This window comes from Bombus huntii, chromosome 17, assembly GCF_024542735.1.
Source record: "Bombus huntii isolate Logan2020A chromosome 17, iyBomHunt1.1, whole genome shotgun sequence".
In the NCBI taxonomy this organism is placed as follows: domain Eukaryota; kingdom Metazoa; phylum Arthropoda; class Insecta; order Hymenoptera; family Apidae; genus Bombus; species Bombus huntii.
The window spans coordinates 5,594,008-5,616,992 of NC_066254.1; the positions used below are offsets into that span (position 1 = coordinate 5,594,008).

The following is a 22,985-nucleotide window of genomic DNA, read 5'->3' on the forward strand; positions in this document are numbered from 1 at the left end:
TGGTTACGGGCAACTGCTGTGTTGACCCACTTGCCTCCCTTTCTATTCTTACCATATCCCCACTCTACCTGTCTTAATATCCGTCCGCGATCATGGTAACGTTCGCCTTCTGCTCAGTATGTGAAGGAATGGCAAAACGTAATATGATATAACGTAATTCAATTTAATGGAATACGTTATAATGTAATGTATTATAACGTAATACTACATCTCGTAATCGTAATGGCAGTCGCCTACCCCGTCCAAGAACTCCTCGAACGCTGTCCATTCGCTGTTGGGCGACATATATACGGCCACTACCACCATTCCTGACCATTCGACCGCTGCGTATCCGTTGCCGCGCTCCAGCGGATCCCCGTGGGCGGACGATGCCGGCGCTGATGTCCAGGTGACAGCCGTCTGTATCTCCGGCGCAGTCCGGAGCGTCCAGGACTCTGTATGGCTCGGCCACCACCGCTAGGGCAACCGTGCTCTCCAGAATGGTTTGGAAAAGCAGGTCTTGACTGTCCCAGATAGTTCTGGAGGGTGCGCACCCTTAATCTTAATCACCTAAGTTCATGGCTTCAATCGCCGCTTCCTCCGCTCCAACCTCCTTGCTCGCGGCTTTAGGAGTCAGGGATTTCCTGCGGCCATCCTTCCTTGTTACCGTTTTCTACCGCGGACCCATCGGTCGACGGAATGGTTCTGTACAAAGAGAAACTTAGAAACGAATTAATCGTCCTGCGTAATGTCTATCGTGATCGTGATGTATGTGAAATTTTCCAAAGTGTCTAATTAGTCGTCATTTGAAGTTGATTTTGAGTTGATAGGGCGAGCCTATAATTCAATGTTTCCCCTTGACAAAAGAAATTGTATTTTGATGTTACTAGCGGGTCCAGCCGTTGATACATGTTAATCGACGTTACGATCGAACCGGCCGCGGGCCATCGTCCGATAGATCTGTCGCGGCACTCGACAACAAATACCACCACTAACTAATACCGGACAACGGTAGCGCAGTGGTTAGCGCCTTAGGTTACGAACGTTCGGGATTCGAATCCCGGCGCCCGTAGTCCGATTTTTCTTCCACGCATCTAAATTAGAAAAATATAGCAGTACCCCAGCAGCGACATCTACAGCCAGCAGCTACAATTATTACAGACAACATAGACGCCTCAGATCGAATTAAGATCTATTTGCAGATGCTTCGATGAGAAATTATCCAAATGTTTTTCAATAGCTTTTCTACCCTTCCAACATCATTTTTGCCGATTGAAAGTATAAAATCGTACACGAACATTTCTCCCTTCTTATTAAAATATTATACTATTGCATCATTAAAATGTTGAAACGTTAAAATATAAAATTTCTTTCATCGAGGCATTAAGGTACAACCTGTTATCGTTCTTTTGTTAAGATCTCTTCGATAGAAAAAATGAAGCTTCTACATCTTTTATTTCATCGACAAAACGTTGTTTTAATTGAATTGTTGAGGTTCTTTTGATCAAAATGATACCGAACATGAAAGTAACCCCGAAAAGTTCGATTAGACGCATAGTTCGATTAGCTACGTTGGAGATGGACGTCCTTCGGACATGACATTCTGAGATTGAATACGCGAGGCTTCTTTTCGCTCTAACATATACAACTTCCATCGTTTGCGAATTAGTCCAAGCTGATGCAGGCACCGCTACGAGGGTGTAATTAATTTCTAATTTCAATATCGTGTTATATCTCAGTTGCTTTCTGTGTTCCTTATTGTTACGTTCGATGTATATAGAACGTATAATCCCGAATCAGGTACTTGCCGTCAATTTGTAAACAGTGATTGTTAACAAATTTTAAAATATTATGTAGAAGAAAATGTTAAAAATTGTAGAAGAAAGGCCTCGATGTAACAATATAGATAATTGCATTGTAATGACAATTCTGCCCGAGCAGTCGAGGTAAACAGGCGCGAGTAAATGCGCTCCAGTGTTAATGCGATAAATAGTGAATTTAGGAGGTTAAAACGTTAACGAACACTGTCACATGGTAAAAGTTTCAAAATGCAACAACCAATACCGCCGCCAAACAAAAAAGGGTGACATATGTTTCATAAATGAAGCTACAAATACGTTAAGCAGAAAACAACCAATTAACAAAGAACAGGAAAGCCTATAAAAGAAATGGAAACGTTGCAAAAGCAGGAAGAAAACAGTTACAATAACGAACTATCCTATCAAGATGAAAACTGGAAGGTAGCAACAGCTCACAAAAGGCGTAAAATAATCCTAAATACAAGCGCTATAAAAATTCCCGATACAGAAATGCACCAGTGGCTACAGGACATCCCACTCCGAAATTCTTTCAGCTCACTGATAAAAGACGGAGATACGAGTTCAGAGGAAGAAATGACAACACATATCGTTAAACCACCACCGATCTACATTCATGCTCAAATAACAGATACCCTTATTGAACTATTAAACAAAACTGTCGGAAGAGAAAACTACAGTATAAAGGAATTAAAACTGGAACAAGTCAAAATGCAAACAAATACTCCAAAAATCTTTCGAAAAGTGGCGCAAGTATTAAACATACCATACATCATACATACCAGCTCAAAACAGAAAAGAACCACAAAGTAGTAATTAGAGACCTATACCCAAGAACAAACACCAAAAATATATGCAAGGAACTAACAAAAATTGGGCACCAAGTAAGAACAATAAATAATATAACCAGATACGATACAAAACAGTCATTGTCACTGTTTCTAATACAACTCACGTGGCGTGGAGTCTGCTTTGTGTAGAGAGTCGCCGGACGTAACAAGCAGATATATTTACGAAGGCGTTACCGAAACCAAGATTTCAATATTTACGACAAAAATTAGGTCTGAAAAATAACAATGATGTTAAAAATTAATCGTTTGTAAAGATTTCGAGTGTTAGGGAGGGTGTTGAAGTAATACTCACTTCTAGGAAAACTACATCTTCTCTAGCGTTTAGTTCTCTTAGTCCCCGATGCTATTGAGTATTGTTTAGCTCTAAATCAATTTGAAGGGCCTCTCAGTCTCATAGCCTTTTTTAGGAATATGCCATGCACAGATGGTACAGCAGGGTATATATAGACGGGCCAGTTTTCGTAATTATATAAATACCCATAGACTCATGGCTTCGAAGCTCTGTTGTAATGTAACGCTGCCACAGAGTGGTTCTGGATTAGTATACACTGTACTTATACTTATGCTTATATTTATACTTATACTTACAGTTACACTTATACTTAAATATATTTCTGTTACACATTCATCACGCGTTCCTCGAAGAGATAACTTCAACAAAGGTGGTTGGAAAATTCTTCAGCTTGCTCTTCATTGCTTCTGGCTCATGTGTTGTCCGTTAATCTGATTGCTGAGATTAGTTTAATTGGCTCCTTTATTTTGTTCGTGGATTTCCATAGGAAATAGTTGGAATTCTCGTACGCAGAAAGTGAATCTATGAATTTTGAGAATTCGTTATTATTATGATCTTTTATTTTACTTTCTATTTCCTTTGCAAGTTTGTTTAGATGTTTTTTTGCTTTCACGTGCTCTATGTTTTTGTCATTTTGCTTTCGCTTACCTTTTTCCCTCTGATTTTGTCAAGAAAGTCTTGCGGAATTATTTTTGTTTGCCTGTTATTTGGTTCATAAGTAGTAGTTGCCAATGCTACTTCTATAATCTCTGTCAATGTACTGCCTGTTCGCAGTGGTGCATATACTGCTACATCTGGAAGTAATTGCCGTTAGTTAGTATGGTAACGGTGGTTGCTTGAGCGTATTACTGATGGATTTGGCTATGTTGGTGTTAAGGGTGGCGATTGGTTAGTTACTTGTGCATAACTTCGGCTACCAAAGGTGTTGGTGTTTCCATGGTTAGAGTTCTATACATATTGTATTGTTTGCTGTTGGATCTGATTCCGTAATATCTACTCGCTGTGAGTTCGCTGTGGAGTGCCGAAGCGTGCAGACGTGTCTCTAGTGCCCAGCGTAGTTCGAAAACAACACGTGTCGCCCAACTGTCGAAAGAGAACGCAGCTAAGTGTCCCTTACCCTCTAGGGAGAAGAAAATCCCACGCACCTAACCCCAACCCGAATACTAGCCTCACAGCCTCACGACTAGTTGTTCATTCCGAATTAACTAGCTCGATGATGGCCCAGCAACCGCGACCAGGCTCTCCGGAGCAGACTCGCAGCTACCCCGTGCTACCCCCCCCCCCCCCCGTGGCAGAAGTGCAGCAGAACTCTCCGCACTAACGACGCTAATACAACAAAAAAAAGGAAAATTGAACCAGCAACGCAAATAAACACACACAACAGGTTCGCCGTACTGGAATCCTCAAACGACGCCATGGAAATCGTAGAACCGCCACCAAACCAACTTTCACAGAGAATCCCCCCTCCCCCACCAATATTTGTAGACGACGTCATTGACATACAGACAATGACCAAGTCCCTAGAGAGAGATATCAGCAAGGAGGAATATAACCTTAAGATAAGCAACAACAAGGTGAAAATACTACCGACGAACCCAGAAGCTTACAGAAAACTCACCAAGACACTCAGGACCCTGAACGCCAACTTCCACACCTACCAACTCAAACAGGAAAGGCCTTTCCGGGTGGTCCTACGAAACATACACCACTCAGCAGACATAGACGAACTAAAATACGAACTCTCAAAACTTGGCCACGAAGTCATCAACGTAAGTAACATAAGGCATAGAGTCTCGAAAGACCCGTTATCCTTATTCTTCCTAGACATTAAACAAAAACCGAATAATAAGGAAATATACAGCGTCAGTCGCCTAATGAACGCGATAGTAAAGATCGAACCACCGCTCGTGAAAAAAGAAATAGTACAGTGCAAAAGGTGCCAAAGGTACGGTCATACGCAGAAATACTGCAACCATACTTTCCGCTGCGTTAAATGCGCAGGCTCTCACTCCACTGACCAGTGCGCCAAATCACCGGAAACCCCAGCGAAATGCATCCACTGCCAAGGGGACCACCCTGCCAACTACAAAGGCTGCCCAGCATATAAAACACTATACACGAACAGGTACCCTAAGCTCAGAGCAAAAGAGGTATCCAACCAAACAACCAGCCCGCCGAAATTCTCGACTACCCCAACCCCCTCAACCAACCAAACACCCAGTCCTACCAATTTCATCTCCACCTCAACCTCCTATGCCCAAGCAGTACAAGGCATCCAAAATAACCCGAACAGCCAAAGGAACCTTCCCCAAAACAGTGTCCCCAACCCACCAAACGCAGACAACTCCTCAAGGCTCGAAAAGCTAATAGAGAAACAATCGGAGCAAATAAATCACTTGCTATCGCTACTAACACTCATCGTGGAAAAATTAGCACGCCCCGACTCAAAATAAAACCAAGGCGCATAGCTCTCTGGAACGCCAACGGTCTAGCGCAACACAAACGTGAACTAGAACTCTTCTTAAAACACCAGCAAATCGACGTAATGCTCGTATCGGAAACCCACTTCACCGACAAGAGCTACCTGAAAATAAATGGTTACAAATTCTACCATACTCAACACCCCAGCGGAAAGGCCCACGGTGGCACCGGAATAATAATCAAAGCAAGTATTAAGCACTACGAACTCCCACCATTCCAGAAAGACTACCTCCAAGCAACAAACGTAGCAATAGAAGACTGTCATGGCTCAATCACCACCTCAGCAGTATACTGCCCTCCCAGACACTCCATCGCCAAAGAAGACTTTGATAACTTCCTGGACACCCTGGGCAACAGATTCATAGTTGGAGGAGACTATAACGCCAAGCACATCCAATGGGGCAGCAGACTGGTTACAGCAAGAGGCAAAAACCTCTTAAACAGCATAATAAACAACAACCTCAACTACCTCACCACATACGAACCCACATACTGGCCCACTGACACCAACAAAATACCCGACCTTCTCGACTTCTTCATAACTAAAAATATCCCATCAAGACACGTCCAGATCAACTCCTCGGCAGATCTCTCCTCTGATCATTCTCCCGTGATAGCAACAGTCAGTTCAACAATCATCGAGAGTACACCTAATGGCTCCATTCACAACCAACACACCAACTGGCAGCTCTTCAGAGAAGTCTTTACACACTCAACCTCAGCCTTCACCCCACTAAAAACAAAGGAAGATATCGAAGCAGCCACGGAATACTTAAACACGAGCATAATAAACGCAATCCGCCTCTCCACACCGACAAAGCCAACCAACAGCAAACAAGAATATCCACAATTCATACTAAAAAAAATAGCAGAAAAACGTAGACTAAGAAGAGTATGGCAGACCCATAGAACACCGGAGGACAAACGCAAACTTAACAACGCAACTAGAAAGCTATCCAGAACCTTAACAAACTATAAAAACGACTGTTTCCATAAATACCTCGCCAGCTTATCCCCCACAGCCGACGCCAACTACTCACTATGGAAGGCCTCCAGGAAACTCACACGCCCCCCACAAATAATCCCACCTATCCGCCGTCCGCAAGGTGGATGGGCGCGAAGCCCTATCGAAAAAGCCGACCTGTTTGCAAAACACTTGTCAAAAGTATTCAAACCCCATTCCCCCCAAGCCGCCGCGGACGTTACTGAATACCTACACACCCCCTTCCAAATGTCCCCTCCTATCGAACCCTTCTCCTCTGCTGAGACTATAGAAACAATCAGTCGCCTAAACCCCAAGAAAGCAGCAGGACACGACCTAATAGGCAACAGAGCAATCAAGGAACTTCCCACAAAAGGGATAGCACTCATCACATCGATTTTTAATGCTATCCTTCGCCTGGAACACTATCCTAAGGCCTGGAAAATCTCATTGATTAACCTCATCCCTAAACCCGGTAAGCCGATATACGAAACCTGCTCCTATCGCCCAATCAGTCTTTTACCTACCCTGTCCAAACTATTCGAGAAGATGCTCACGAACCGACTCCTTCCAATCCTAGAGAACTTGAAAACACTCCCAGATCACCAATTCGGCTTCCGAAAACATCATTCTACAGTAGAGCAAATCCACCGCTTAACTCATACGATCAGCCAAACACTTGAAAAGAAAGAATATTGCTCAGCGGTTTTCCTAGACATCCAACAGGCATTCGATAAAGTATGGCATGAAGGGCTACTATACAAACTTAAAAAGATCCTACCCCACCCCTACTTCTCCATCCTAAAATCATACCTAACCAATAGACAATTCATGGTTAAATGCCTAGACGCCACTTCCGCAACATTCCCAATAGAAGCCGGCATACCCCAAGGTAGTGTCCTCGGACCCCTACTGTACTCCATCTACACTGCCGACCTACCTATATCAAACGATATAACAATAGCGACATTTGCAGACGACACAGCGCTATTAGCTACCCACGCAGACCCGGTAATAGCCTCATCCACTCTCCAGCGAAGTCTCGACTCCATGGAAAAGTGGTTTCACAAATGGGGCTTCAAAGTCAACGAAAAGAAATCCTCACATGTAACCTTCACGCTCCGAAAACAAACCTGCCCCCAGGTCACCATCAACAATGAGACAGTTCCTAGCAGGGACACAGTCCGATACCTGGGCATGACCCTGGACAGGAGACTAACGTGGAAGACACACATCTCAGATAAAACGAAGCAACTAAAGGACAAACTAAAAAAACTCTATTGGCTCACTGGCCGACGCTCCAAACTAAACATACAGAATAAAATTACCCTCTACAAGACCGTAATAAAACCTGTCTGGACCTACGGAATCCAACTATAGGGAACAGCAAGTAACTCCAACATCGAAATACTACAACGATTCCAATCGAAAACGCTAAGAGCCTTAATAGACGCACCTTGGTATGTTACCAACGAAACCATCCATCGCGACCTCAAGATACCTACAGTCAAAGAGGAAATAGCAAAATATAGCAACAGATACAGCAAAAGAATCAACAAACACCGAAACCCCCTAATCACTGGACTACTCGATACGACGGACCAGATTCGCAGGCTGAAGAGGCACTACCCGCTAGACCTAAACGTTAGATTCATTTAATTATCCAAATCAAGCATATGCACTTACTTATAATACTTATAGATCATAAATTATAACTATCTATAATAAGTATTAACTTATTGTAAATAAACAGCCATGTCACTGCGCCACGCCAGAAAAATTACTGAAAATTCTCAACGCGAGAATTGATTGTAATTTCAACAAATAAATAAAAAAAAAAAAAAAAATCTACTCGCTGTATGTTCTGCTTCGAAGCGTGTAGCAGGAGGGTGTGAGGAAAAAGCAACACCATGTTAATGATCATAGAGATCAACTTTTATCTTAGATATATGATTATTATGATTATATTATTCTTATTTTATATCTAACTAATGTCTAATAAATGTTATATAAAATAAATACTTTTTCATTATTAAAATCCTTTGTAAACTCTATAATTATATTATAATTTAGCTTCCTCAATAAAGAATTTAATAACATTGAAAATTTTTAATCATGGGTAATATTTTAAATATGACACTATTTACGTATGTTATAGGTAATGTTAATAGTTACACAATTTTTTAATAAATTAAGAAAAAACTAAAAACAAACTTACTTTCCAATATATGCGTCAAATATAAAAGCATTAAAGATATGTGTACATATTTAATTTGAAAATTGTGGTCTTGTTAAACTTGTTTGTTAGTAATAATAATGCATGTTTAATAATGGTTCATAATTAATATTCATTTAAACAATGCTTTCTGTAATAAATGGAGTATTGTAGATATATCTGCTTGAAATAAATGGTGAGAAATTATAATAAATACATAATATAGTATTAGTTATTAAATAAGCTAACTGCTTTAGTTTATATTCTTTACCTTTAGTGCTTTCACCGAAGAATGGCGCCAAACACAAAATCCTAGCTACTCGATCGCAGTGTTCAATGGTGGCCGATTGGTAAAGTACATCTTGCGACATTAAGAACCTTATCTCCTTTACAGCAGTTAACAGACCTGTGTGTACAACTATGGCCTAGGGAAATTAACAGCGTAAAGTCATTAGTGTCTAATTTTATTAATGAAAACTTAAATACATTTTTTATGCTTATTATATATTTTTTTTAAATACTGTATGACTGGAATAATGTAATGCAAATACTTTGTTAAACATAATATATTAAAAATTGGATTTATACTCAATTACATTCTATTTTCCACCAAGAGTTACGCAATTAATTCGCAATTACTCTCTTCGTTTGGGATCGTTTAGAAGATAATACGTTTTCTTACCACTCTTTGACTTGTTTCTGCATCCCTTGGCTGAGTAATCAGGCATTTGAACTAACGTTCCAAACTTAAATGTTAATTCTGTATGTTCTCTATGATGATTGCAAAAATTTGTAATAAACACGAAGTATAAATCACCTTAAAGTAAAAACGGATAACACCATACAGATTTAATTACTAAGATGTGTGTAGCTCAAAATTTGATGTTAATTTAAAATTGTAATATAATTTATTGTTAAACTTTGCAAAAATGTTGTATTTTCTTTTGAGGTTATCTTTAGCAATCTTATGAAAAGGTTATTCAACTATTATTTATATCTATTAATAAGAGCGACTTTTAATAATATCTTACTTTTTCTTATTATTCTTTATTTCCGTCGTTATATACACTCCAATACACGGTAAATATTATTACACTTTGTTTACAGACAACTTTGTAAACGTATACTTTATACATTTATATTTGTCGGGTTTACATTAGAATTAGGGTTAAGGGCGTAAAGCGAATCTTCGTTTGGATTACACGTCGTCGTTATGCAATAGAGAAGACATTGGCTAGTCCGAATACGATTACCATAGAACCGGACAAGTAACCGTGGTAATTAGATACTCGAGAAACTAATGACAATGATCCTAGGTTCAATAACGAACCCGCGGACAACGGGACGGTAGCCGTACGCACTCGCAAAGATCTAAGTCGGATTCTGTGTTAATAGTCGCTGGCGTTAATCTCTTTTTTTTGTCGATGAGACCGCAAGAGAAAATGACTTTCCGTCCCGGTGATACCCCAGAGGAAAACTATGACGGGGTGTGTCTAAGGACACGAGATCATTGGATTCGTCGGGGACATCCTACGTTCGGAAAGTAAGGGAAATTGACGTTGCTGCTAATTGGCCAATCTCCATATCGGTAGTTAGAAAAGGATGCTAGCTGCCCTTGAGGGAGGGTTGCTAGTGGGAGACGTCGTTCGTGGAAAAATAGGTCTCTCCTGTTTTCCCGTAACTGGGACAAAGACTGTGTATCTATTGAAGGATTTTATGTAACTAGATATTAGTGTTTATGACGGTCCTCGGGCTAGCCGATCACGTACTGTGGAGACGCGTCGACATCTGGTAAACATCCTGCCCGGAGAATAGGATCTGCGTGTGGCAAGCTACGGGACAGAAACCGTTGGAATGTTTACTGCCACGTGCCGCTACAAATCTTTCTTTTAAGGAGAGCTATAGGATTACTCAATGCCTTTGTTAGATGGAGAGTTCGTCCCGTTGACCGCGGCCACGTTCGGCGACTAATTGTCGCCTTGAGCCTAAGCTCATTGTCACAAGTCTCAAACAAATACATGTTAGAATGACGGCAAATCGTTTAGTTACAACTGTAGATTTTAATTACAATGTTTTTATGGATTTTCCCGAGGTTTCAGAGGGAAGGCACCGATGTCCTCTTATCTCCGACATATTTATACCAATCTATACATAACTGCTGCAGGAAGCGCTTTTATAAATGGCGGAACCAATCAGCGTTGAACGAATAGATTTGCCACACTGTCCCTGTCAGGGGATAACTGATTCCGTCAGGTCTGTAACTGATTCCGAATTTGAAAAATCACCGTACGTGTAATCGATCCAATGATCGAATTAAACTGTCAAAATTTCCAATTAGTTGTGGAATAACAATAATTTTTTGGCCGTTATCTTTTCTGATTGAAGAAAACAGTTACAAAACAAAGTGTATTCATTGAAACTTTTATTGCATGCAATTTTGCATAAATAGAAAAGTTTTATTTTTTTAGGAGTAGAGTTTTAATTAAACAAAAATATTTATTTTGCTTTGATAAAATTAAAATTGAGTGTTATTAATGTCTTAAGACGAATATTAATGAAAGTAATCTGGGAAATACAATATATTACTGTAATATCGTGGAAATAAGGATAGCATTTTTTTCCGATTACTTACAATTTATTAATATTAAATTGAATATACAAATATAAATTGGACAGAAAACGATGTTTATTTAACGGAAACTAAATGTGTTACGTCGCGTAACACTCTAACTAGCCGAGGCCACACACCGCAGGCAATATGGCAACCAGATGTCTTCGGATACTCGCAGCGTATCCTCCATAGTTTCAAGGACCTTCCATAAATTTCATAGATTTCCTAGAAAAGGTCTTTCAAACAAAACAAACATCTGGTTCGGAGGAATTTCTAGAGACTATTGTCTACCACGGCGAAAAAGGGAAAGTTAGTTTTCTCACGTACGCTGCAACTTTCCTCCCACTAACCACTTTCTCTCGAGCCTGATCTGATACAACGCTGCCGAGCGCCTTAAATCAGAAAACTCTTCCCATTCGCAACTCATCGTATCACACTCGCAACGTGTCACCTAAACGCGGCCTGACGACAGCCACATTAACATCGGCAGGAACTGAACAATCGGATTCAACGCTACTAATCACCTTGAATTTGACAAGCTTCAACGAGCCTTTGGACCTGAAGAAAGAGAGGATCTCACCAGAAGACAAATCGTTTCCGAGCTTAATCTCCCACAATTTGTTACAGAACATTCTATCTGATCCCAACGATTCTCTACTGAGTTCACAGAGCGCCACACCGAACAAGTCGCGTGTCACGGACTTCTCCCTGAAGTCACCCTTGGCTGCAACGACGTTACCACACTCTCCAATGGCAAAACAAGTCCAAATCACGACGCCCAACGCTTCTCCTCTACCAAGAATCATCACTAAGAGAATGCGATTCGAGCGGGTCATCGGGGGGAGTCCAGCCTCCCAATCAACCTCAAACCGCCGCACCGCGCTTGATGAAACTTCACCAAGCATCACTGACGTTCCCTTCGACGATACTTCCTGGGCCGAGGTGTTTAACGACACTTCCAGAAGCAAGATTCACGACACTTCTTGGATCGTGAATTTCACCTGGAAATTGCTCGGCATCGACGAGGAAGGCGGCGATCTAGACTACAAGGGAGACAACGTGCCATCCAGGCAACGGGCCTTCGGCCGCATCGCCAAGTTCACCCTGGGGACGACAGCATCATCCGGACGGCTGTGGTTCACACGGCAAGGAGCATCTTGGATCGAGGTGCCACGCAGCTCGTCCTACCAAGCCGACCCAGCAGAATACGGGTCATCAACAATCAACATGGAGTTGGACGGCAGCTCCAATTAACTTCACCTTTACAGAACTTTTGATCGGTACCCTCTCAACGGGGGGAGTATGTTACGTCGCGTAACACTCTACCTAGCCGAGGCCACACACCGCGGGCAATATGGCAACCAGATATCTTCGGATACTCGCAGCGTATCTTCCATGATGTCAAGGACCTTCCATAAATCACATAGATTTCCTAGAAAAGGTCCTTCAAACAAAACAAACATCTGGTTCGGAGGAATTTCTAGAGACTATTGTCTACCACGGCGAAAAAGGGAAAGTTAGTTTTCTCACGTACGCTGCAACTTTCTTCCCACTAACCACTTTCTCTCGAGGGCGGTTAAGACCCTTCGTTTAACCAATTAAAAACGAAGCTTATTCCCTCACTCTCCTAAATAACATCGTCACGAACAAATCCGATGGTCCCGTGCGCTAGACACACTCATCCTTAGCTCTCCTCCGAGACAGCATCGTCTTCCAAGAGTACTGTTTTTGCATCCTTCGAACGGTCAACATCCTTCGAGCGGGTATACACACCCGCAGATCACTCAGTCACTCATCTCGTACATACGCACCAGTGTAACTATCCTCGTTATAAGTTGTGGAATAAACGGTGAAATATAACTTACTACTGTGTCATATTCATATCAACCACCTCTGTTATCCTAACCGAAACAGGGGAACGACTACTTCGCGGCGTCGATTCACCGAATCGTAGCGAGAATTTACGCCTCTCGCTGACGCGTTTTCCTCGCGACCGCGTCTCTCCGCGAACGGTCGTAACAAAATGCAATACTCGTATCTATATCAAATAACTTTACAGTTATTTGACCACCATCGTCACAACGAATCTAACACACACACACACTCTCTCTCTCTAACAGCTCTATCAATTCTCACGACTCTACTCTTCGACGACTCAATTAGCTCTGATTCTCGCAACACGCACACTTTTCGACTCGCACACTCTGATCTTTCGGTCGTCCCGCCTTGGATATCGAAACCGTCCTTCTTCTAACGTTGTCTATTGTTTCCCTCATACCTATGTAAGAACTACCAACTACGTGCCTTTAGTCACGCAGGCACTCTTAAATGTAAACGAACCACAGAAAGACGACGTACTCGGTTTTATCTATTTTCAACTGATTTCTGATTCGAACTACCTTACGATATTACATTACTCCTAAAACTAAGCTCTGAAATCTGAGCATATATATATATATATATATATATATATATATATATATATATATATATATATATATATATATCAGAGATGAAAGGACACCGGAGCCTCTCCTTTGGAATTTTGGGAAAGTCCCTTAACACTTTAATCTAGATTCTACCATAGCCGTAATTAAGCGATTGCCGCCATTCAATCCGATTGTATTTGTTCCAGATTTATGATAGTGAGCTTGGGCTCGAGGCGACAACCAGTCGCCGAACGTAGCCGCGGTCAAGGGATGAACGTTTTTACCTAACAGAGGTATGGAGTGATTCTATAGCTCTCCTTAAAAGAAATAGTTGTAGCGGCACGCGACAGTAAACATTCCAACGATTTCTGTGCCGTGGCTCGCCACACACAAGTCCTATTAAGATAATTAACAGACGTCGACGCATCTCCACAGTACATGTTCAGCTAGCCTGAGGACCCGTTATAAATCTTAAGATTTAATTAACTAAAGTCCTTCAAACCGACAAACAGTCATTGTACCAACTACAAGAAGATAGGGGAAATCTATTTTTCTCACGAACGACGCTTCCCGCTAGCAATTTTCCCTCAAGGGCGGCTAGCATCCTCCTCTAACCACCAACATGGAAATTGACCAATTAACAGCAACGTCAGTTTCCCTCACTTTCCGAACGAAGGCATCTCTCCACGAATCCGATGATCTCGTGTCCTTAGACACACCCCAACGCGACGGAGACTTATTCCCTCGTGAGGTCACATTAGCTAGTTACATAGCGTCCTTACGCTCGGTGGATATTCTATGTTTTAACAAAGAGTTAGTTCAGTAATACTTGAACCGTAAACAAGGAAGTTGGGTACAACGTGGACCTTGGAAGAAGGCGCATTCTGTTATCCCGTTAATCGCGGATTCGTTATTGAACCTAGGATCATTGTCATTAGCTTCTCGAGTATCTGATTACCACAGTTACTTGCCATATTCTGTAATAATCATATTTACACTAGTACATATCTCCTCTATTGCATAACAATAATGTCTAATCCAAATAAAGATTTGTTTCACGCCCCTAACCCTAATCATAATGTAAACCCGACATATATATGTAATTAATTAGCTTTTGTTTTGTTCAATTTTCCTCTTATTGCTGGTATAGTAAAACAGTTATATCAATAAAAGTCACAACCTGCTTTCTCTCTCATACTTATCCTTCTTTCAATTCTTTAAATAATGTTCTCTTGCATATTTTATCTTAAAGTTCTTGTTAAAAAATATATGATCCGTCAGAGTTTTTGCTAATGATGTTCGCTTCGATATATGTTGTCAAGGACATTTTCCTGAGCAATTTCTAGAAGATTTTAGCGATCGCCTGTTATTCCCTAAGAAATTATCAATAAAAAATATTTATAAAAAACAATGTATAGTATTCATTTACATATAGTAGAGAAACACTGTTCTCGTTGCTCGCTCTACTCGCTCGTAAAAAGGATAGTCCAACGGTAAAAAGGGTAATACCAGTTTCATATGCGAGCGAACAAGAAATTTTTAGAAATGTTTCTTTGACCGAAAGTTAGAGAAGCCGCTTCGCTCGCATATGGAACATTGGGTTGGAATAGATTTTTATGAACTCGCAGAGTTCGCAGACCGAGTGGAACGACCAACATATGTGATGTTCCTTTCAAATAAAAACTAGGAAATAAACACGTACGTCCGTGTTTGCAATTCACAGTCACATATATTTACATATAGGCAGAATATAATGTACAAGGTATTAAAAAAATTATTTGTAATTTCTTTGGGGGGGGGGGGGGGTGATGCTACATCTTTAAATCTGCGGAGATCTGTTGAAAAAATGATTCGCAAAACTGATTTTGAACATGATATTCAAAATCAAATTTTTTTACCGCGTCATATAGTACTTATCACGAAGAACAAATGTCTAAAAAGAATCATGGTTTGCAAATGACCCGTTCATTTGAAAAAAATCTTTAAGGTTCCATTATCCCTTAAACTAATTTTGTTATTATATTGCGATAATATATTACGAATAAAAGACAATACAAGCAGAAAAATAAAGAAATAATATAATAATGATACGATATTATTATTGTATTAATACAAAATTAATAATATTATGAACATAATAATAAGTAATAAAGTTTAGAAAGCGTGCTGGGAATTGTTCTTTGTTCAAGACCTGATGGAAGATCACAGCGTGAAGTAGAAGTTTCAGATCGTCGATTGGGGTTAGGTTGATTTCCACTCGACGCTCATTGTGTACATTGACGTAAGAAAGAGCAAGTGTCGTTTGTGCAGTGTACTTATAAATCTATTGATGTATTTGCGAACAATAGCTTATCGAGTAGGAATTTCACAAGAAGCAGTAAGAAGAATAATACGTAAAGAAGGTCTATGTTTTTATATGGTTCATATAATGCAAGAACTTTGTACGGTAGATTATACGGTACGGTAAATAAAAAAAAACCGATATTTCTTAGGCAATCTGTCCACGATACTACATATCTGACTTTAAAATATGAACAAAATCAGTTTAAAAATTCAGGACACTTTAAATACCTGTTCCTAAGAGAACAGATTTTTGCAACAGCAAAAAATTTGGCCTTGTTAATCATGTTCAGTGTTGAGGTTATTCGATGTGTAAACAGAGAAAACACGTGGATAAATTGTAAGACAGAAAATATATTTAAATAGAAGTGTAATTATAAGTAAGAATACAATTTGAGCTGGTCCAGATCCGCACGCTAGCTGTGTTACCCAATAACTGAAAACCCCGAAGCCAACGTCGCCTGTCTACTGTTTATGGCCTGACTTCGTCGCAGTCTTTTGTCTACGCGCTGTCAATGGCTTCAGTGCTTGAGAAAACTAAAAAGACCAGATGTAGAATTTTCTTAGAAGTGGTAACCATTTCAACATTCAGGAAATTTGGCGTTCCACTTTTTTGACAAATAAATTTTTTAACACGCTGTACATAGTAGTAGCAATATGCTTCTGTTAATAAATTTTTAAGGACTAACGAGTGATGGCTAAAATCTTCTGGAAGTTAATCAGAAGTGTGTCCTTGTCAACATATATCAAGGCCCAAGGTATTGGTGCTGGCTTCCCTTTTGTTAGTATTTATTTGACTATGTAATTGTATATATGTACTATTTGATCCGCTTCAATGTGATTTCGGCCTATTTTTAAGAAGGAAAGGGGAAATATAACCCTCCCTCCTTTTTATCGATTTACTTTCGCGTTTCGTCTCAAAATTATGTTAAATTTTGCTTGTTACAGTACCACGCCAAAAGAATTTACTTATAATTCTCAATGAGAGTTGATTGAAAATAGTTCGGTCGAGTAATAATAACTCCATTTGATTTTAGGATTGAGTTCGACTCTATTTTATTTTGAATTTCTTGAATTTCCTTATAAGATTTCGAGTATGTTGCTGGTCCGTGATTGAATGTTGCTTTTTTCACTATGAAGTGATATGTGTCATCAACGGCATCAAAAGACACAATGAGGAACCGAACGCACAAGACAAGATAGATAATTTATTTTCTAACTGTGAGCACAGGAACTACTACATACTTAATCCTTAAAGAACAGGGCACAGTAGATAATTATTATTATTAAATAATTTCCATTGAAGTACTTTTTACTATCAACTCAACATATGTATAAATATATGTATATAAATGAAATGAATGCAAATGAATTTTAGAGAATTTTAAAGAATGCTTTGCACTGTTTCGGTAAAGTTATAATTCAGTCCTAAGCGGTACAAAGTAAAGTGTATAATTTATTTATTTTAATTTACAATGAAGAACGCAAGAATGATCATTAGATCGCTTATGCAAATAATAAATTTTCATTATTTTTAAAAATGCAATAATTATTTTAAGTTTAACTGGGAATTGTCAAGATTTATAGCTACTTCGTTTATGATTAATAAATATTGATTGGGTGAAACTATAGAACCGTAACGTCTTTTCCGATTTCAATGACTTTTGAATATGTTGTCAAGTGCATGATTGCGAACAACTACCTTCTTTAACTATCTAAGAAATCTATCTATATCATTACAATGAATTCTGTTTATAAATTACATATCATATATGTAGGGTTTACATTAGAATTAGGATTAGGGGCTTGAAACGAATCTGCGTTTGGGTTACACGTTGTCGTTATGCAATAGAGAAGACATTGACTAGTGCAAATACGATTGTTATAGGACCGGACAAGTAACCGTGGTAGTTAGGTACTCGAGAAACTAATGACAATGATCCTAGGTTCAATAACGAATCCGCGGTCGACGGGATGATAGATGAACGTACTCACAAAATCTAAGTCGGACGCGTAATATTCACTGGTCGTAAAGAGTTACTCCTTTCATCAGTGAGATCGCGAGCGAGAGAATGCCTTTCCCGTCCCGATGATGCCACAGAGGAAAACTATAATGGGGTGTGTCTAAGGACACGAGATCATCGGATTCGTCGAGAAAAGCCTTCGTTCAGAAAGTAAGGGAAATTGGCGTTGCTGCTAATTGGTCAATCTCCATATCGGTGGTTAGAAAAATATGCTAGCCGCCCTCGAGGGAAAGTTGCTAGTGGGAGACGCCGCTCGTTGAAAAATATGTCTCCCCTATCTTCCCGTAGTTGGGACAAAGACTGTTTGTCTGTTTGAAGGACTTTAGTTAACTAAACCTTAAGATTTATAACGGGCCCTCGGGCTAGCCGAACATGTACTGCGGAGACGCATCGACATCTGGCAATCATCTTACTCGAAGAATAGGGTCTGCGTGTGGCGAGCCACGGGACAGAAACCGTTGAAATGTTTACTGTCGCGTGTCGCCACGAATATTTCTTTTAAGGAGAGCTATAGAATTACTCCATACCTTTGTTAGGCAAAGCGTTCATCCCTTGACCGCGGCTACGTTGGGCGACAGACTGTCACCTCGAGCCAAAGCTCACCGTCACTAATCTCGAACAATTACAATCGGATTGAATAACTACAATAGTTTAGTTACAGTTATAGTAGACTTTAGATTGCAATGTTTCGGGGCTATCCAAAGGTTCCGGTGTCCTTTCATCTCCGACATATAGATATACATGTATATGTGACGAAATATACTAAAGCAATATTGACCCTTTGTCGCTGAAAGTATCAAACTACAAAACTTCCTTCCAAATTTTCAGAATAAGGAAATCAGGATCATGATAAATAATTGGAACATAATTAAAAATAATATATCTTCTCTATAAGATAATGAATACATTGGTTCATTTAATTTTTATGGATATTCAAACGCTTCTGTGAAATAAAACGTCAAGATTATAGAGTATAAAATTCATAGCTATGAAATAACTAAAACTCTGATGTATTATTAAAAATATACGTTTGGTTGTATGTAGTGATACATACAAAGATTACATGTACAAACCCATAATTAACACAATGCTACCGCAACCATTCTGCAATCTACCTTGCCCAAAACACTCTTCCAGTCACCTCCAAACTCAGTTCGCTGTGGAGTGCCGAAGCGTGCAGACGTGTCTCTAGTGCCCAGCGTAGTCCGAAAACAACACGTGTCGCCCAACCGTCGAAAGAGAACACAGCCAAGTGTCCCTTACCCTTTAGGGAGAAGAAAATCCCACGAACCTAACCCCAACCCGAATACTAGCCTCACAGCCTCACGACTAGTTGTTCATTCCGAATTAACTAGCTCGATGATGGCCCAGCAACCGCGACCAGGCTCTCCGGAGCAGACTCGCAGCTACCCCGTGCTACCCCCCTCCCCCCGTGGCAGAAGTGTAGCAGAATTCTCCGCACTAACGACGCTAACACTACAAAGAAAAGGAAAATAGAAACAGCAACGCAAATAAACACACACAACAGGTTCGCCGTATTGGAATCCTCAAACGACGCCATGGAAATCGTAGAACCGCCACCAAACCAACACTCACAGAGAATCCCCCCTCCCCCACCAATATTTGTGGACGACGTCATTGACATACAGACAATGATCAAGTCCCTAGAGAGATATCTCTCTCCTAACCTAACCCCAACCTAACCCCAACCCCCTCAACCAACCAAACAGCCAGTCCTACCAAATTCATCTCCACCTCAACCTCCTATGCCCAAGCAGTACAAGGCATCCTAAATAACCCGAACAGCCAAAGGAACCTTCCCCAAAACAGTGTCCCTAACCCACCTAACACAGACAACTCCTCAAGGCTTGAAAAGCTAATAGAGAAACAATCAGAGCAAATAAATCACTTGCTATCGCTACTAACACTCATCGTGGAAAAATTAGCACGCCCCGACTCAAAATAAAACCAAGGCGCATAGCACTCTGGAACGCCAACGGTCTAGCGCAACACAAACTTGAACTAGAACTCTTCTTAAAACACCAGCAAATCGACGTAATGCTCGTATCGGAAACCCACTTCACCGACAAGAGCTACCTGAAAATAAATGGTTACAAATTCTACCATACCCAACACCCCAGCGGAAAGGCCCACGGTGGCACCGGAATAATAATCAAAGCAAGTATTAAGCACTACGAACTTCCATCATTCCAGAAAGACTACCTCCAAGCAACAAACGTAGCAATAGAAGACTGTCATGGCTCAATCACCACCTCAGCAGTATACTGTCCTCCCAGACACTCCATCGCCAAAGAAGACTTTGATAACTTCCTGGACACCCTGGGCAATAGATTCATAGTTGGAGGAGACTACAACGCCAAGCACATCCAATGGGGCAGCAGACTGGTTACAGCAAGAGGCAAAAACCTCTTAAACAGCATAATAAACAACAACCTCAACTACCTCACCACATACGAACCCACATACTGGCCCACTGACACCAACAAAATACCCGACCTTCTCGACTTCTTCATAATTAAAAATATCCCATCAAGACACGTCCAGATCAACTCCTCGGCTGATCTCTCCTCTGATCATTCTCCCGTGATAGCAACAGTCAGTTCAACAATCATCGAGAATACACCTAATGGCTCCATTCACAACCAACACACCAACTGGCAGCTCTTCAGAGAAGTCTTTACACACTCGACCTCAGAGCCTTCACCCCACTAAAAACAAAGGAAGATATCGAAGCAGCCACGGAATACTTAAACACGAGCATAATAAACGCAATCCGCCTCTCCACACCGACAAAGCCATCTAACAGCAAACAAGAATATCCCCAATACATACTAAAAAAAAAATAGCAGAAAAACGTAGACTAAGAAGAGTATGGCAGACCCATAGAACACCGGAGGACAAACGCAAACTTAACAACGCAACTAGAAAGCTATCCAGAACCTTAAGAAACTATAAAAACGACTGTTTCCATAAATACCTCGCCAGCTTATCCCCCACAGCCGACGCCAACTACTCACTATGGAAGGCCTCCAGGAAACTCACACGCCTCCCACAAATAATCCCACCTATCCGCCGTCCGCAAGGTGGATGGGCGCGAAGCCCTATAGAAAAAGCCGACCTGTTTGCTAAACACTTGTCAAAAGTATTCAAACCCCATTCCCCCCAAGCCGCCGCGGACGTTACTGAATACCTGCACAGCCCCTTCCAAATGTCCCCTCCTATCGAACCCTTCTCCTCTGCAGGGACTATAGAAACAATCAGTCGCCTAAACCCCAAGAAAGCAGCAGGACACGACCTAATAGGCAATAGAGCAATCAAGGAACTTCCCACAAAAGGGATAGCACTCATCACATCGATTTTTAATGCTATCCTTCGCCTGGAACACTATCCTAAGGCCTGGAAAATCTCATTGATTAACCTCATCCCTAAACCCGGTAAGCCGATATACGAAACCTGCTCCTATCGCCCAATCAGTCTTTTACCTACCCTGTCCAAACTATTCGAGAAGATGCTCACGAACCGACTCCTTCCAATCCTAGAGAACTTGAAAACACTCCCAGATCACCAATTCGGCTTCCGAAAACATCATTCTACAGTAGAGCAAATCCACCGCTTAACTCATACGATCAGCCAAACACTCGAAAAGAAAAAATATTGCTCAGCGGTTTTCCTAGACATCCAACAGGCATTCGACAAAGTATGGTATGAAGGGCTACTATACAAGCTTAAAAAGATCCTACCTCACCCCTACTATTCCATCCTAAAATCTTACCTAACCAATAGACAATTCATGGTTAAATGCCTAGACGCCACTTCCGCAACATTCCCAATAGAAGCCGGCATACCCCAAGGTAGTGTCCTCGGACCCCTACTGTACTCCATCTACACTGCCGACCTACCTATATCAAACGATATAACAATAGCGACATTTGCAGACGACACAGCGCTATTAGCTACCCACGCAGACCCGGTAATAGCCTCATCCACTCTCCAGCGAAGTCTCGACTCCATGGAAAAGTGGTTTCACAAATGGGGCTTCAAAGTCAACGAAAAGAAATCCTCACATGTAACCTTCACGCTCCGAAAACAAACCTGCTCCCAGGTCACCATCAACAATGAGACAGTTCCTAGCAGGGACACAGTCCGATACCTGGGCATGACCCTGGACAGGAGACTAACGTGGAAGACACACATCTCAGATAAAACGAAGCAACTAAAGGACAAACTAAAAAAACTCTATTGGCTCACGGGCCGACGCTCCAAACTAAACATACAGAATAAAATTACCCTCTACAAGACCGTAATAAAACCTGTCTGGACCTACGGAATCCAACTATAGGGAACAGCAAGTAACTCCAACATCGAAATACTACAACGATTCCAATCGAAAACGCTAAGAGCCTTAATAGACGCACCTTGGTATGTTACCAACGAAACCATCCATCGCGACCTCAAGATACCTACAGTCAAAGAGGAAATAGCAAGATATAGCGACAGATATAGCAAAAGAGTCAACAAACACCGAAACCCCCTAATCACTGGACTACTCGATACGACGGATCAGATTCGCAGGCTGAAGAGGCACTACCCGCTAGACCTAAACGTTAGATTCATTTAATTATCCAAATCAAGCATATGCACTTACTTATAATACTTATAGATCATAAATTATAACTATCTATAATAAGTATTAACTTATTGTAAATAAACAGCCATGTCACTGCGCCACGCCAGAAAAATTACTGAAAATTCTCAACGCGAGAATTGATTGTAATTTCAACAAATAAATAAAAAAAAAAAAGAGTGCCACCACAGATGCATGACGATTAGATACAAACGCTTCAAGTATTACAATTAATAGCTGATACAATTGCAACAAAACAGATGTCCTTTATGCAAGACTACTGAAATTACACAGCTACAATAAAATAAGGAATACGTCT

The 22,985-nt window shown here is 40.7% G+C and overlaps 1 protein-coding gene across 1 annotated transcript in view; it reads right to left on the bottom strand.

Annotated features, from left to right (window-relative positions):
• Positions 1–18,819, bottom strand: part of LOC126875162 (uncharacterized) — a 72,283-nt gene extending 53,464 nt beyond the window's left edge. The window contains exon 1 of the mRNA XM_050637888.1: positions 18,358–18,819. The gene's annotated coding sequence lies outside the window, so the exon portion shown is untranslated. The remainder of the gene's footprint in view (positions 1–18,357) is intronic.
• Positions 18,820–22,985: the final 4,166 nt, after the last annotated feature.